This window comes from Tachysurus fulvidraco, chromosome 1, assembly GCF_022655615.1.
Source record: "Tachysurus fulvidraco isolate hzauxx_2018 chromosome 1, HZAU_PFXX_2.0, whole genome shotgun sequence".
Classification (NCBI taxonomy): domain Eukaryota; kingdom Metazoa; phylum Chordata; class Actinopteri; order Siluriformes; family Bagridae; genus Tachysurus; species Tachysurus fulvidraco.
Window position 1 is genome coordinate 28,125,797 of NC_062518.1, and position 17,643 is coordinate 28,143,439.

A 17,643-nucleotide genomic window follows, 5' to 3' on the forward strand; every position below is an offset into this window, starting at 1 on the left:
ATATATATATATATATATATATATATATATATATATATCTATATATCTATATATATATCTATATATATATATTTATTTATTTGTGTGTGGTGTGTGTGTATGTGTGCATATTTGTGTGTGTGCGTGTGTATAATTCTCATAACACTGACAATGGGTACTGTTATGAACGCGGGACAAACAAGACCCAAATGCAGGATGGCGAAATAAACAGGGTTTAATAACAAAAGAACACTAAACATGACACGGACTAAAGACAACAGTAGATTCCATGCTGCACAAGGCAACGGGGCACAGATAAATAGACAGGGTAATCACAATGGGAAACAGCTTTGTGGAAACGGGGGGAGCAGACAAGGGTGGGGCAGGCACGTGACGAAGAACATAAACACATGCACGTGGCCAAAGTCCGGGCTGAGTCCTGACAGGTAGACAATGATAATAGCAGCTTACTGTATACATTCCATACTAAATATTTTCCAGTCACTTGGATATTTGTCTCTTTGGCATTATGTATAATCCTTTTCTTCCGTTGAATTGTTTTAATATTATATTAAAATGAATTTTTAAATCATTTTAAAAAGTGTTTAAATTCCTTGACTTATTGTTGTGATTATTGTTTTTTTTTAATGATTATTTTACTTTCTTTTATGTAAAGCACTTTGAATTACTATTGTGTACTATTGTATAAACTTGCCTTGCCTTGTCTCGCCTAAGTCGTACTACTTAGTGCGTATAATGCTTTTTGTCGCACAGTCTTCAGTTCTCTATTTCACAATGGATTGCCTTTGTATTTGCAGCTGTTATATTAATCGGGATGGTGGAGAAGGTTGTAGCACATCCCACCTTACAAAATGCTTGCAGTAGCTTTATTCTACCAGAGAGGGCAATGTTTACAAATATATACTGTAGCTTCCTAACTATAACTAATTCCTAAAGGGAGAAAAGAAACACACTGTTACAGGCTTCTAGAAAATAACTACAAGGGTTAGGGTTAGTGTGTTGTATTATACCTTGTTTGAAAGACTGTACAGTTACATTTAGGCTATCGTTACTTTTTTATTTCATTTTAAACAACTGAGTAACTGAGGGTTAAGGGGCCCAGCAGTGGAAGCAGGGTTTGAACTCATAACCTTCCAATCAGTAGTCCAAAACATTAGCTACTAAGATACCGCATAGTACAGATATATTGCACTTTAACTGAAAGATTACATACATTCATCACATTTTCCATGCTCAAGAAACATTTATTGTACATACGTAAGTACTCTGTGCAGTAATGTGTGTGTGTGATTCTTTTCTATTCATAGGGTGCTTTCACACCTGCCTTGTTTAGTTCGGTTGAATCGTACCAGAGTTCGATTGCACATTTGGTGCGGTTCGTTTGGGCAGGTGAGAATGCAGCAATCGAACTCTGGTGCGCATCAAAAGCGGACTAAACAAGCGCACCGAGACCTCCTTGAAGAGGTGGTCTCGGTACGCTTTCAAACAAACTCTGGTACGGTTTGTTTGTAGTGAGAACACGGTCCGAGATCGAATAGATCTAACTGCAAAAAGTATTGCGCATTTTGGACTAAACCAGCTGCCGTAGTGGGTCGTTGGCAATATTTTCGGAAGATAAGCATGTCACAGTTTCGCAAAAGTAATGCTCGCCGCCTCCTGAAGTGTCTTGCGATGCGTCTTCGCCGTTTGCAGTGCATTAAAATGATATTTTCAAGCCGCGTCCGCGCTTCATTCTGAAAATTACGAGTTTGCATAGAGTGCTGTATACAAGCGATGTAGTAGATTACAACCACGAACATAATTGCAGCGCGCAGTCGTCTCTCCATGGTGTACTGTATGCTGTATTTTCCCGTATTTTCCTCTTTTTGTTTACTTCCAGAGTTTCGTTGAAATTTCCCGCACGTTTATTCTGACCAATCGAGAAGCAGTTTAGGAAATACGCTCAAAGACATGTGGCCAATGAGTGATGTGGATGTTATCACATGGCTGCATTTTGGTTCGTTTCAACTGGTGCGGAACAGAACGACATGCAACGTGTGGTGTGAAAAGGAACAGAAACTGCTGAAAATATACAATGTATCATTTTTTGCTTTTGGTCCGGACCAAATGAACCGAACTATAGGTGTGAAAGCACCCATAAGTACTCTGTGCATGAGTGTGTGTGTGTGTGTGTGTGTGTGTGTGTGTGTGTGTGTGTGTGTGTGTGTGTGTGTGTGTGTGATTCTTTTCTATAGTCTATCCCAGAAAGCGGGGATGCTGGTTCATTGTAGGACACCACAAACACACACACACACACACACACACAAACACACACACACACACACACACACACACACACACACACACTCACACTCACACACACAGAGTCATTAAGTATCTGATTTCCATTCATTAACTTGGTACACTGTAGAAACGCTATAGTAAATCTATTCTTAGCCTTCGTCTGGGATTAATCATATTCACAGCTTATATAACCTAAACTAGACAAATGATTCCATTATTATACATCAGATGATGCATCCTGCTATTTTGTGCAGCATAGAATGAATAATGCTCATAAAATATTGTCCTGAAGTGAAGTATTAAATATTTATATATCTACTAATATTTATTATTTATTATATAATATATTATTTAGATAAGCCATGCATTTTCTAGATATATACAGTGGATGTAATAATTCCAAAAACACGTTTGCACTTTCAATCATGCGTTGTGGTGTAAAATTTGAAAAAATGAAAAGAAGAACGTTCAAAGACAAATCGTGTCAGATTTGTGAATTCAATTGGGTTGCATATAAGTTTGAGGGGAAAAAGGACATACTAACCTGGTTGCACACACACATATATAGAGCAATTGCCCAATCATGTACAAAAGACTATTAAACACTTGCCATTAATGAAGTGATAATGATTTATAACGATTAGCTTTTTATCTGAGATTTTTCTTGATTCTTTCTTTCATTGAACTGCTGAAGCTATTATCAACAAAGAGCTTTTGAAACATGTGCAGGATCTCATTGTTGAAAGGTATCGATCGGTAGAGGACTATAAAAGAATGGCTGGAACAACATTATGTGACATCCTCAATATGTGAAGAAAATAGGGCACCACAGTGGCAGGAAATCCTCCAAATAACATAACATAACTTATCAGCAAGGCTGCCCGGAGAGCTATGGCAATGATAAAGCTGCTTCAGGAACATATGGAAAATTCTGATCAATCCCTGTATATCAAAATAATCTCACTATGGTTATAGTCTCACTATGGTTATAGTCATTTTATAGTAAGATTTTTCTTATTTCTTTTCCCCTTGAATGTTCAATTCTTTTCACTTGAATAACAAAATCAACAATAATGAACCAGACATTGATCATATAAATATGGACATAAAATATAATGCAATTCAAAAGGTATTATTTCAAACTTTTTTTTTCAAACTTACATTATATATAAATTCCATCATATATAAATTAAAGTGCCTTACCCTGATCACCACATCTTTATGTATTGGAGACTTTGTAAATGTGTCCAACATAGCAAGCAGAGCCAAAATGTTCAAGCTTGTGAAGTGTTAAATTGATGCTATACTGCTGAGAAATTAACTGAGGGAATAGAAAGAGGTAATATATATTGAATCGTACTATGAATAGTACTGTGGTTTCACTACAAACCTATCTAACAATGCACTAGTGCTTAAAAATTGATACCGGATGCTGACTGATCAGCTGACTGCAAAAACCCAGAGCTCCAACTAGGGCACACACACACACACACACACACACACACACACACACACACACACACACACACACACACACACACACACATAACCACACAGTGCATGTGAGTAAAGTGTTAACATATTAAATGCATAAAGCAAAATGTTTTTCCAAGTGAACATTTTTCCTTATTCTATTTACTTGAACCAGATCTGATCCATGGAATACTGGGCAATAAAGGCACCATGCACTCATTTAAACAACTGAGCAATTGAGGGCTATGCTCAAAGGCCCAGCTGTGGCAGCTTGCTGGTAGTTGTATTTAAACTCTTAACCTTCCGATCAGTAATCCTTGTCAAACAACCCAGAGGAAACTTACATGAACACTAAGCAAGCAAGCAGAGAAACTCTACACAAATAGTAACCTGAGCTCAGAATCAAACCCAAAATCCTGGAGCTGTTAGCTGTCAGCGCTGCACCCTTTATATACTGTGTATAAATGGCAAAACATAACAATGTCACAAGTATCATTTGCTATAAGCTATGGAAACTATGACACTGATTTATTTGTGCAAAAACATTTAGGAGCCTGATTGTTTGCTACTGTACCTACTTATATAAAAGAAAAAACATATGTAGGACAGAAAGTGTATTTGTTTGGTCAGAAATATGACCTCAAAATGATGAATAAACCTTTGAAAAGCCTGCATATAAATAATAAAAAAATCACCTTATTATGGAGAACATGCACATGGCACTTGTATCTGTTATATCCAAGATAAATCGATGCCGTATTGATCTTAAAAGGAGGCCCTACATAATACTAATGAATTATTTTGGACTAAAACCAGGTGTATCAGTTTGCGTTTCAACATTGTATGCATCAAAACCAGCATTCATTCACTTATTTTTGCTTGTCATTTCAAATAACCAGAACATATAGAATTCCTGCTCTGCTATAACTTCATCCATTTTCAGGATGTGCCTCATGGGTCACTTTATCAGTTCAAAAGTTTAGCAGGCTGGAAAATCACCAGAACATACAGCATTTTCCATCAGCTTGGTTGATTCACAGGATTGAATCACTTTCTCACTTTCTCAATCAAATTGTACTAGATCTGAACTGGAAATGGATGAGGACCAGCTCCCTCCGATGCTCTCAGACTGGTTTGTTCAGCTGTTGCGTAAGTGATCCATGGCAATGGGGAAAATGCAGTATTCTCTTCATTATAACATGACCATGTAAAAAAGTGAATTTTCTGTAAATTACACAAATGTCTAGTATGGTGATGGACAACCATTAGTTCATGTAAATACATTTCTTCCACGTGTTAATTGAGATTAGCCGTGACCATTTCGTCATACATTTCCTGGAACACACTGCCTTACAATATTTTATGATTTTTTTTTATCTTAGTGCTTAAAATTTAAAGGGATATTAATTAAGGTCTTCTGTGTTATATTAGATGAATAAAATAAGATATGTAATGTAATCATTAATAAAACAAAAAAGCTCACACTAGTCTAGATTAGTCAGACATAGGAAAAAGACATAAGGGTGTTGCAGACATAAACAACACGATAACGTAACCACACAGAAAGTTCACAAAGTACTGAAATACATATATAAGATCTGAAACACACACACACACACACACACACACACACACACACACACACACACACACACACACACACACACACACACACACACACATCATGCTCGAAATGATTGACATTACCTTAACTTTCTTAGACATTCTTGCATTCCCTAAGTGCCACAGGGACACTGGGGCCGTCTGCTGCTCACACACTGAACCGTATCAATAATACAGGTTCTGCTTAGCATTGACAATTCTAAGAAGTTTCCAGTTACAGTAATAAGATACCTGGTATTACGGGAAAGTGTAAACTTGCAGTGTAACACAATGCAAGTCGAGTGTTTGCGCCAATAAACACAGAAAAGCAGGATTAAATAAAACAATCGGTGTGTTGTTTATGTAGGAAACAAAGCAAATCTGAACATCAATTAACTGAGGATACTATTAAAAACAACACAATGCTACCTCATTTTATCTTAAGATTGATCGTGTGTGCAGAATTCACTTAGTTGTTCACAGGATGTGGAGAACTGACCACAACAAGCTGACAGATGCTGTGCTGAGTCACATGACAGACTCTAGACACCATCTGGAACCATAATCCTTTGGTGTGGAGATAAATGGCCTGAGGTCTGATATCACTGACTGCCACAAAACTTCAGTGATGTTGTGTAGTAAAATTCACATTAGACTGCAGAATGTGTGTAGCAACGAACATGTCAGACATTTTACCGAGCTCAGGTTAATGTAGTCAGCTGTGAGGGTTAAAATAGTGTAAACAGTTGGTATATACTGTGTATCAAAAAATAGGATAAACATTAAGAATTGTCTGTGTGCTTTAAAGCTATGATAGAGCTTTAAAAAGTACTGTAACACAACTGACATGCTGTTGTAAAAAATGGGTCAGTCAATCATGCAACATTTTAAATGTTGTAGTTAAACAAAAGAATCCTTTCACAATTACAAAAATGATTAAATGAAAAGAAACTTTAAATCATTCTTGGAGTCATTGAAATTTATGCAATTATTAAACCATTGGAAGGCAGCGGCAATGTAATGCCCAGATTTACAAATGATGTTGTAAGAGAAACTGTTTCAGTAATATATTTTAAAAATGAATATTAGAACGATTCTGTATGCTAATATTTATAGCCACATTTAAACGAATAGGGTACATGTTATTTCACTATCCTGACACATTACACTAGAGCATCTCTAATACATATACTAGTGCTGTGTATGAAATCACTACTGAGCACTAACACTGTGTTTAACATCACTGTGCAATGAATCGCTAAATATTTTATAGCTGGACGTTTATAGCCTGACAAACAGAGCTGTGACACTCTGACGTACCATCAGAATAGATGTCGTATTTAATTCAGCCGACATCCATAAATTAAGCATGCGAGTGTGTGAAAAATGTCACTCACATTACTGCTGCTTCTGCTTGTTGACGCAAAGTCATGCGTCAAGCATATACTAGGATCCTCTGTTTCACATCAGGCTGTATCACACCACCATGGCATGGATTATCTTCCTATAACAGCACAACACTTCCCACAAGACTAATAACTCAGTGCAAGCCATATTTCTGTGGTTACTCATACAATGTTGCTGGAATAATAAAATGTTCAAATGTTACGGTAGTCCTGTATAATAAATCTGGTGATGTGATGGTTTGGACAATTTTCTGATATACTGTAACGGTAGTGTTTTTTGTGTGTGTGTGTGTGTGTGTGTGTGTGTGTGTGTGTGTGTGTGTGTGTGTGTGTGTGTGTGTGTGTGTGTTTTGTGCCATGTGCATTTGTTTATCTTTTGACTGTGTTTTCCCGCCTTATCCTATCTCTGTGCACCTGATCCTTATCTTTTACTAATTACCTCCCCTATTTATACCCGTTGTCATGCATGTGTTGTTTTTTTTGGTGAGTCCTCGTTGTTGTGTGTCATTTGTCACCTCGTGTTCTCTGTTTTTAAGTTTTTTTTTTTTTTGTATCTTGTTTTCCCCTAGTGTTTTCTTGTGTCTGTGGAATTTGTTTGCGTCTGGATTTTATTCCTATTCTAGGACTTGAAAAATATATGGGGTTGAAGGCTTTTAACAAAAAATTGGGGGAACTCTTTTTTTAATACTTACCGTTCTGATAAAATAATGAAATAACCATGTGAAGTTAAATTTAATGCCGTCACAAATTCTTCTGCTGGTCTGTTCACTAACAGCATATTTTGCTAATAATGGACACAGTTTAAAGCACAAGCAGTATGATTAACTATTTTTTCCAGTCATACCGGGGATCAATTTTGCCAGTGGAATAGAAATATTCTTATTGGATCTCAGTATAAACAAATGAGTTTAACTTTTTTTTTTAAGTTTATAAAAAGTATATAAAATTAGTTTTCATTGTAAGAAGTGTTTATTGCAGTTGGGATAACCTTACACAGACTTTTAGGGACTAGCTTATGAACAAGCACTTGAGGCATCTCAGAGAGAAGAAATGGTTTGATGTCACTGTTTACATTAAATATATACATAAAACTCTTATGGAACTATTTATATAAGTATTTTGCCACTAGTAGGCTAGGTAGAAACAGATACATTTAAAACACTGAGTGTCTTGACTTTCATATGAGCCATTAATCGCCATTAATCACCAGTGTGGAGTGTGGCATGACAAATAATTGAAATGCTCAACAATGGCACAATCACAACCACAACACAACCCTTCCATTTTTAGTTCCCAAGTTCCCAAGTATATCATGATCAGTTAATTCTACATACAATCAGAAATCCATAGTACATATTGTATATCCAACAATGCAACGTAACATAAAGCATTGTTCATCAATTCACATCAAGACAAAAAAATATATAGCTTGCTCTCTTATTACACTATTCACTTATTAAATAAAATATTACCAATATACTAATTCATGAGTTTTGCAGTTTCCAGTTCTATTCAAAAACATGGAATTAGCAGTGATAAATATTTGAATACCGAGACATGGTCCTCCCCATGCAAATAAACCCTCACCACCTGTTCTAACACACCACTTGCAGTTGTACAGTACATGACTAATAAAGCTTGTTTAGCATAATTAATTCAGCAGAATTGCTTGTAAAATTGTATGTATCTACTGTATGTCTTTTTGGGGTCCAGGCAGATTCTGGCTATGAGTCAAATGGTCAAATCTCATTCTTCAATCGGAAGAAATTTAAGTAAAGAAGTTTTTCACCTAAATCTCTCTGTTTGCTAATTACAAAATTACAAGTAGGAAACCTGTGACACCACACCCACACCCCCCACACACACATTTTCAAGTCCCTAACCTGGCCGTATCTAGACAACTCACACTCACCCAGGAGACCTTCTTGCTCTTGTGTGTGTTGTGCATGGCTGTGTGAAGACTCCAGATCAGAGGAAAGGCCTCAGTCTCACACTCGCTCCTTTGCTCTCAATTTCCAATTTCAAAATCGAGTCGAAAGGATCCACGTGGAGCTCCATTTAGATCAGCCCTGACCAGGTGATCTATTAGAACCACCCCTTAATTTTAGTTTCATATATCCATGTACACAATATCAACCACAGCCATGGGAACTTCAATGGTAGCTAAAACCTCAGGCAGGAATGATAGAATAATAAAGTGACAGAGAAGACAAGAAAGTGCTGAAATCGGTGAGTTCTCCTCGGAAAGTGATAACGGATCCTGCAAAGCAAGGTGAGAAAACTCCCATTATTATTCCTCCGAATCTCTCAATCCTGTGATGGGAGAGATATAAATATGTAGAAACCTCACCCCGCTGGACCTGAGAAAGACCACCAAGTAGGGAGCGAGGATTTGGCAGCTGTTGCCATGCACGAGATACACGAGATGTAGGTATCACTACAGAAATACATGAAAAGGGGTGGGGAAATGGGGCACATGTAGTGAGCACTGACAAAGAGGTAAACTAGGGATTATATGTTTGCAGTGTTTAGCCCTGTGGCATAGAGATTACAACATGCAGAGCATAACAAGCCCCGGCTTTACCTTTACTGTTCTGTCTCAATCTTTACATAGACACATAAGTTTTATTATAAAAACTGAATATTCTCTCTTTCATTTTCCTTGTTTCCACCTTGCTCTGCCTTTCACTGTCTACTGGGACAGTTTTCTGCACTGCTTGGGAGGGACAAGGTTACTCAACAGCCAATAGAAATCATGTTTAGTCAAATAAATAATGAGCAGTGAAACTATAGGCTGTCCCAAAAATTATATCACTTTCTCTTCACTAGTAATACATCTTTTCACTGGACCGCCTTGCTGATGAAGTTCTCACTTCATTTCACACTCACTAGCTCTCTACACCACTTTCCCTTCGACTTCTTCTTTCGCTTAATATCGTGTGAACACTGCATCCTTTCATCAGTTCCGTTTTTCTCGCCTCCTTGCAAGCTGCTGGTGTTTGTTTCCCTGATTATTTCAGTCTTACACACACACACACACACACACACACACACACACACACACACACACACACACACACACACACACACACACACACACACACACACACACATTAGTGAAACTATGGACAATTTGGAACTGTATAATGGAAATCCAGCCCGCTCTGTATATTCATAGCAGAGTATTTTATTTTGTATAATGTTGGTCACCAATAAAGTTAATGACAACACAGAGGCACACCAAAATGAGCACAGTATAAGTAAATAGAACTTCAAACATCTGACTTGTGCTTAATGTACAACTCGTCACATAAATTCTACATTGCAGACACAGACAAATACACCATAACACACACACACACACACACACACACACACACACACACACACACACACACACACACACACACACACACACACACACACACACACAGTAGCACCCAAAGGAATCTGACAAATTAACACAATCATGAATTAGATATTATAGTTCTTTGAAGTCAGTGACTGCCTGACTTCTGGAACATACAGACGTCACCTGACACTAGATATCTTCCTGAGTCTTGCTCTGACAGGCCTTTACTTTTGCTGACATTATTTTCTGCTTGTATATGAGACATTTTGCCTTAGGTTTGCCGTCAGCTTCCCATCGTTCTGGTACGAGTTGATCTTTGTGTCTCATCTGTCTATAAGATGTTGTTCCAGAACCACAGCAGCTTTTTAAGATGTTTTATGCAAACTCTTCTGTGGTCATCCTGTTTTATATTTACTGTGGTGAATTCTCTTGATTGTTGACTTCTAGGAGGTGTTCTTCATCTGGCCAATTGTTATAAAGCAGTTTGTTATCCATCAAATTCAAATTTGGTTAGACTCATACACAGTCATGCAAAATAAAGAGTTAAAATAAAAATCATTAAAAAGCCATAAATTAAAGTTAAAAGTGAAATTTGAAAGCAAAATAAAATAAAATAAAGTTGAATTGAATCTGGACAAAACAGAGGAAAACTTATAGATTCATATTCACCAGTTTTTTTTTCCTGTGGTCTTCCTGACAGTAACAGATTCTAAGTTACACACTTGGACATTTTAGCTGCTTACTTGAAGTTGAGGTCAAACACTTCAAGGTAGAATAAAACACTCCTGGGTATGAAACGGCTAAGCAGCCAAATGTCAGCCAAGGTTGTGTCGGGTAGGGGCTTAAATAAAAAGTGCTATTATTCCTGCACCTTTCACCCCAATTTGATGTAAATGCCTTCAATTCAAAGTGAACAATCCACATATTCATTTCAATATTTAATACTTCAACATTTCTTCAATACTTAAATATTTCAACTCCAATATGGTAGACACTATATATCATATATATAACCTGTCCAAATATTTATGGTCCAACGTGAGTATCTGATATCCAGTAAAATCAGCCATTCTTTAAGATTCCTCACACATCGCACTGAAACAGTCAATACACAAAGGGTTCAAAAGTAAAGGTAATATAGTGTATCTATGCCCTCTAGTGAGTGGCTGCAGTGTCATTTTGTAAGTAGAAAAAAGACTAACATTTAATGAGTCATTCTGTCATACTTGCAACTCTTTATGTGAAATCTCTGCCAGTATTTATTTCTTTGTAAAAATAAATAAATAAATAAATAAATAAATAAATAAATAAATAAATAAAAATATTTGCTTTTAGTCATTTTTGGATGATTATAAGAATTAATTGAGGGTTAGAACACACAAACAGTCACGCCTTATGAATGAGCAGGCATTTTTATGCACAGACCACAGCACAGAAAGCTTGTAAATCATTTGCCATTACAGTACATGGCGTAAAGTGTGTGGAATGTATATGTAATTGTTGAATAAAAAGGAGGCTGAAAATGTATGCCCATGTGTTATAGTAACCGTTTTCTGCCGGTTACTCCAGCTGTTAGAGTTATTACTGTCTGATTTACATAAACTGCCAGATAATGGCTTTCAGATGGCATGAAGATAGGGTGTGTCTATAATGAAAATGGGTAGGCATGAGTCACACAAATCATCAGGTTTCATAAGGTCTTGAAAAAAAGGAAAACCAAGACACTTGTGTCACTTGGGAGCCCCAGTCAATTTAAACGTAATGGATGATCTGTTTTTCCATATCAATGTTCCAGGGTTCTCAGGATCCAGATCCACCGCAACCCTGACTAAGATGAAGCGGTTAGTAAAGATGAATGAAATCTTGCTCTTGTTTAAAAGTAATTTATAATTCTAAATAATATACATAGAATTATGTTTGTATTTAAATAAACAATTGTATTTATCCTGCACTTATCTGATCACTATAAACACTTAATATATGGCAACACTGATAAAGAATTAATAAGGAGACTTAGATTTTAGTGAGAGAGAATTTTAGAGGCAGAAAATTTTAAATGGTTATGAAGAAACATTGGGGCATCTCAGAAGGCACCTTTAGATATGAGATATAAACATTTGTGTGGGAAAAAATTAACGTTTAGTAGTCTAGCCAAGTAGGCTAGAAAATAGCATAGATCTACTTTCATATGAGCTATTAAGCACTGTGGAGAAAGACATGATGAAGAAATTCAATGCTGAAGATTGACACAACCAAAAACAGGAAGAAATTCCATTTGTTTGACTCGGATAAAAAGAGTTAAGTCTTTTCTGATGTTAGTCTGCATTTAACAAACTACATTTTACCATAGTTTTTATTATCTGTAGCTGAAATGTAAAACTGTAGGTCAAGTGGCATTTTTGCATTATCGGAATCTGTAACGTTTGTCAGAGATTCTCTTTGCTGTTTCATTTGCAGTCTGTTAGTTTAAGAGGGAAAGCTACTAATGAGCTTTCCTTCTGCTCCGCTGAGCTTCCATAACTTTTGGCTCATGGAGGAAGGATGGAAAGAATGGGAAAATAAAATGTGCATCACTCACTCTCTCTCTCTCTCTCTCTCTCTCTCTCTCTCTCTCTCTCTCACACACACACACACACACACACACACACACACACACACACACACACACACACACACACACACACACACACACAGATAACAGTAAAACTAACCAAGATTAATTTGCATCATACTTTCCAGACCACTAGTTTAAGGGGCTCTATGTGGATATACAGTCGACATTTGTCTTACTCTTTCCAGAGCATCGAACATCTCCCTGTAAGCCCATTAAAAGCATTTATTCTTCATACCCTTTTAGTTCTCCTGAGAACTAAAAGGAATGCAGATGCACTGCCAAGAGGTTTCTGCCTTTCTCGAATGAATATAGGAAATAACCAGGATTGTAGAGAAATCTACAAAACATTTAAAGGTTTCTCACTAATACCAAAATAATAATCTAAAGCCTAAAAATATAACCAATGTACTTAAATAGATAGATAAATAACAAGTTGTTTATACTGTACAGCACACAGTGCAGAGCTTGAACAAAGCACAGTAGAACCTAGAATAGTAACACAGAAGAGTGTACACAGTTTATTGCAAAGAGAATTACATGTGTGTAAATATATTATACATACATATATGACATGTTGATCACATTAACTCACTTACTCACTCTCTCTTACTCACTTACTCTTTCACACTTTCACTCACTCACTCACTCACTCACTCACTCACTCACTCACTCACTCACTCACTACCTCACACTGTCACTCATTCACACTTTCACTCACTCACTCACTCACTCACTCACTCACTCACTCACTCACTCACTCACTCACTTTCTCTCTATATATATCTCTTTCTCTCTCTCTCACTCACTTGCTTACTTACTAACTCACTGATTTAATTAACATGTTTATACTGTACAGCACACAGTGCAGAGCTTGAACAAAGCACAGTAGAACTTGGATTAGTAACACAGAAGAGTGTACACAGTGTAGTACAAAGAGGATTACTTGTGTCTAAATATATATTATAGCCACCAGAGTGCAGTGTTACTCTGCTATTTGTACATTAGACGTGAAAAGGATTTATGGGATTAGACCCATGCGATTAGACTTTAAACTCTCTGCACAGGTTTTTATTTTTATATTGCTCATATGATTAATATCAGAAGATTTAGAGACACTTCCTCATTCGGCTTTCTCATTCCAGGTCAGACTTGATGTTAAGATTATGATGTTCTCCTTAGTAGGGCAGAACATAGAGAAAGTGTGTCCTTGAGTGGCTGGCAGTAGTTTATTCAAGAACCTCCTGTGGGTTTGATTTGATCTGAACACAGCAAATCAGAGCCATATGGTGGTTTACATAAAACTTTCCACCAAATAAAAAATACAGACCAGGGGTCATATGTACCAACAATTACTTTTCCAAATTGTTGGATTTAGGAGATTTTATTATCATGTGTGTGTTAATTCTGATATTAAGTAATTATGTATTGATTTTTACTGTGTAAAAGTAATTCCTATAAAATTTTAGCACCAAAAGTGTGTCTTAAAACCGTGAAAGCCTAGAGGTAATCTCAAGGACCGCTAAGTCAGCCACCTTCCTTCAATTCTATGTTTTAGTTTTCAGAGCCTGAATTGAGTGTGTGGTCCTTTAAAGGATTTAAGGAAATAATCACATTGTGGTGATTGTGGTGTCCTGGTGGGGGACATGGTGACAAGAGACTGGGAAGTTTAGCCAGACATCTTTTTTCCTGACCTCAGATTTCAGCTCCTGCTGGGGGATTCCCAGACATTCCCTAGCCAACTCTGAGATATAATCTCTTCAGCAGCTACTGGGTCTGCCCATGGTATTTATCCAGTGGAGCAAACCGTGATGAACCTTTGTTAAGGTAACCAAACCACCTCAGCTGGGAGAAACAGCTCTACTATGAGCCTCTGTCTGATTTTTGAGCCTCCTCCTCATTATGGAAACTAATCCCAGAACCCCTGCCAATAAAACTTATTTACACCGCCTGTATCTTATTCAATTTGGTCAATAGCCTCATCTTTTTTTACCATAGGTGACCATAGGTAAGGATAGGAAGGGTGACTGACAGGCAGTCAAGCTTTGTCTACAATCTGAGCTCCGGCTGCAAAACCACATACTTCTAGAGTAACAATGCTGCCATTGACCTGATCCAATTGTGAATCTCATACCCCATAACACTCATGAAGATCGAAGATAATACATTCATCAACTAGGGGTAACTAGGGGTCTGTTCCCTTACCTGAAATGAACTTATGACAGGTAATACAGATTTCTATTTTGGACACATTTTGAACGTTGGCCACATCTTGCTTTCCTGCCCATTAAAGCCATACACAGGATGAGAAACAAATCACATGCTTAATCGAGTCCAACAACCACCGTCAACTATTTCAATTTAAAGCCAAGAATAGGGAAACTCTCCTTGCACTTATACAGAAACCAGGCTGCATTAAGTAGGGTGGGAAACAGATAACTTATTCTTACAGTACCTCCAACTACCCAGTTCTGATCTATCCTAAGTGCACCAGGCCTCAATGCAAGACTGAAAAAGCACTTTAATCATACTACCCAATCCTTGTCCTATGCTGTCTGAAGCCTTGCCACTTTAATGGTTTCTAAGCAATATAGTAAGGTCAACCAGGAAGCCCAATACACTTGAGATTTCTGATATTATCCAATGAATTGTGGTTCATTGGCCACTGGTTTAAAAAATTCCTCAATGTTTTCCATCCATCACTCACCAATATCTCCAATGCTCCCAAGAACTTGCTTAGGAAGCTTGTGCAGGGTCTTTACTTCTGCTACTGAATCAAATACCTATCATTTATTTTTGGGCCCACTGAAGGTCTTTTCAATGGCCTGTGCAAACTCTTCCTTTGTTTGAACATTTTCTTTCCCAACTGCTTTTGCTTTTTGAAACAAAAAAGTTAAATGACCTTTACACAAGTAGTTTGTTACTGTTGATGACAAGAACAATTTCTTGTTTGTAATTATGTTGGTGTTTGTAGGCCTAGCTTCCCGATGACCAGCTTCTGGAAAGCCTACTTATTCTCTCTTACTGTTAAATAAACATTATAGTTCACTTGGAAAGCAGTCACAGTAAATGTCATGAGCGATGCTGAATGTTGTGCATTCCTCCTGTATAGTTTCAGGAACTTAAAATCTGTTCCGAGGTGCATTGAATATGTTTTTGAAGTTAATGGTGATACCTTACTAAGGCACTTTACATTGTTTTACCTGTTATTTCTTGCTTATGTGTATGGTTATTCACTGGGCGACTGTTTACAACTCATGGCCTTGGTTCCCAGGAAAATCTCTGGATTCACTGCAACTTTAACCAGAATGAATGAGTGGCAGAAGATGAGTAAATGATAAGTGCAAAAGTATACACTTTTTTAATATGATCTCTCTGGTAGAAATATATGATTACAAGCAACTTTTGGAAAAGGTTTTGTAACACGGGTTGCCATTCTGTGTGTCAAGGCATGGACTAATATTACAGGTGCAAAGCGCAAAGTCGATCCACATTCAAGGAACACAACCTGTACAGTATATATACTGTATATATATAAAACCTGTTTTAAGGGTTCAATAAAAAACCTCTACATGGTTATTTGTAGCCTTTTAATAGGTTCTATTCAGAGCCAATTATGGCTACATTCATTCATAATTTGTTGAGTAATTTCTTTTTATGATAATAGTGATTATGATAATCATGCAAATGATGATTACAAAATATAGCAGAGACATGTAAATACGTTCATACAGCAAACTCTTTTGTGCCAAATAGGCTTCTTTGTAGTCATTATAGAATAAAGGGCACTTTGGAGCTGAGTAAAGAATCCTAGGGTTTTAGGGTAGCTATGCTTATTTAGGTAGCTTGATACTGTTGATATATATAAAATCAAAATGAATAGAAAATAGAAAATGCTTTGGATGAATTAGAATTCCATCAATTTATTGCTGGTAGTTTGCATTCATAAAAACTGGTATAAGCATTATTTTACAAAGCCATACATATTCCTGTTCTGAGCTTTCATTTGTGTTTGATGGGTAAACTGCATTTTGCAATTCTGAAAATGTCAGTTTAATAAATAATGTCAGTCGGCTAATGATTCTAAATAGCATTTGTTGGAAAATTAAAAGAAGTTTGCTTTTCTTGCGAAGTGCACATGATAAAAAAAGGCTTCTTCATCTTCTCCCATTTTCAAACAATTTCACCTTTATGAGCCGAGTACAGAGGTAGGTGTAGAGAGTATGATGGCATCTCCCACTTATCACCCCGTAACCTTTCCAGTCATTGATTGGTTGCATATATGCCCACAAGCATGATGGAAGTCTGACTCATTGCCTACTGGGTAAAACTGAATATCTGACTTGCTGCCACCTCCAACTGAGTCAGAACAAAGTTCCTTGTTCAAAGCTTGTAAAAATATCTCCAAATAATGTAAAGCCCTTGGGACCGGGGTAATGTGTACTTGAAAAGTAACTGAGTTCTTATAGTGGTAGGGAAGGGTACAATAAGGTCTCTGGGTTATGATGACAGAAGAACAATGTAAGAACATTTTTTCAATCATAACATCTGAACAGTTACTGGAAGCTGGGCTATTTCAGGATGCACTTAGTACTGGAAGTCTAATTTAGCTTTTTAGTTCTTCAGACTATTAGTCAAACATGACAATATGATTCTGTCATAGCAGCAACTCTGTGTTTTTAATCTTTCTCTCACAGGTCTCACAGCCTCTCATTTAAGGGGAAAATTTGTGAATGTAACAAATGTTCAGGAACCTCAATATATTCGTCCATGTTTGTAGTGTGTGTGTTTGTGTGTGTCAGTGTGTGTGTCAGTGTGTGTGTGTGTGTGTGTGTGTGTGTGTGTGTGTGTGTGTGTGTGTGTGTGTGTGTGTGTGTGTGTGTGTGTGTGTGTGTGTGTGTGTGTGTGTGTGTGTG

General features: G+C 37.0%; 1 protein-coding gene across 3 annotated transcripts in view; it reads right to left on the reverse strand.

Annotated features, from left to right (window-relative positions):
- cacnb2a (calcium channel, voltage-dependent, beta 2a) overlaps nt 1-17,643 on the reverse strand; it is a 59,884-nt gene that overhangs the window by 39,500 nt on the left and 2,741 nt on the right. The gene's annotated exons all lie outside the window — the stretch shown is intronic.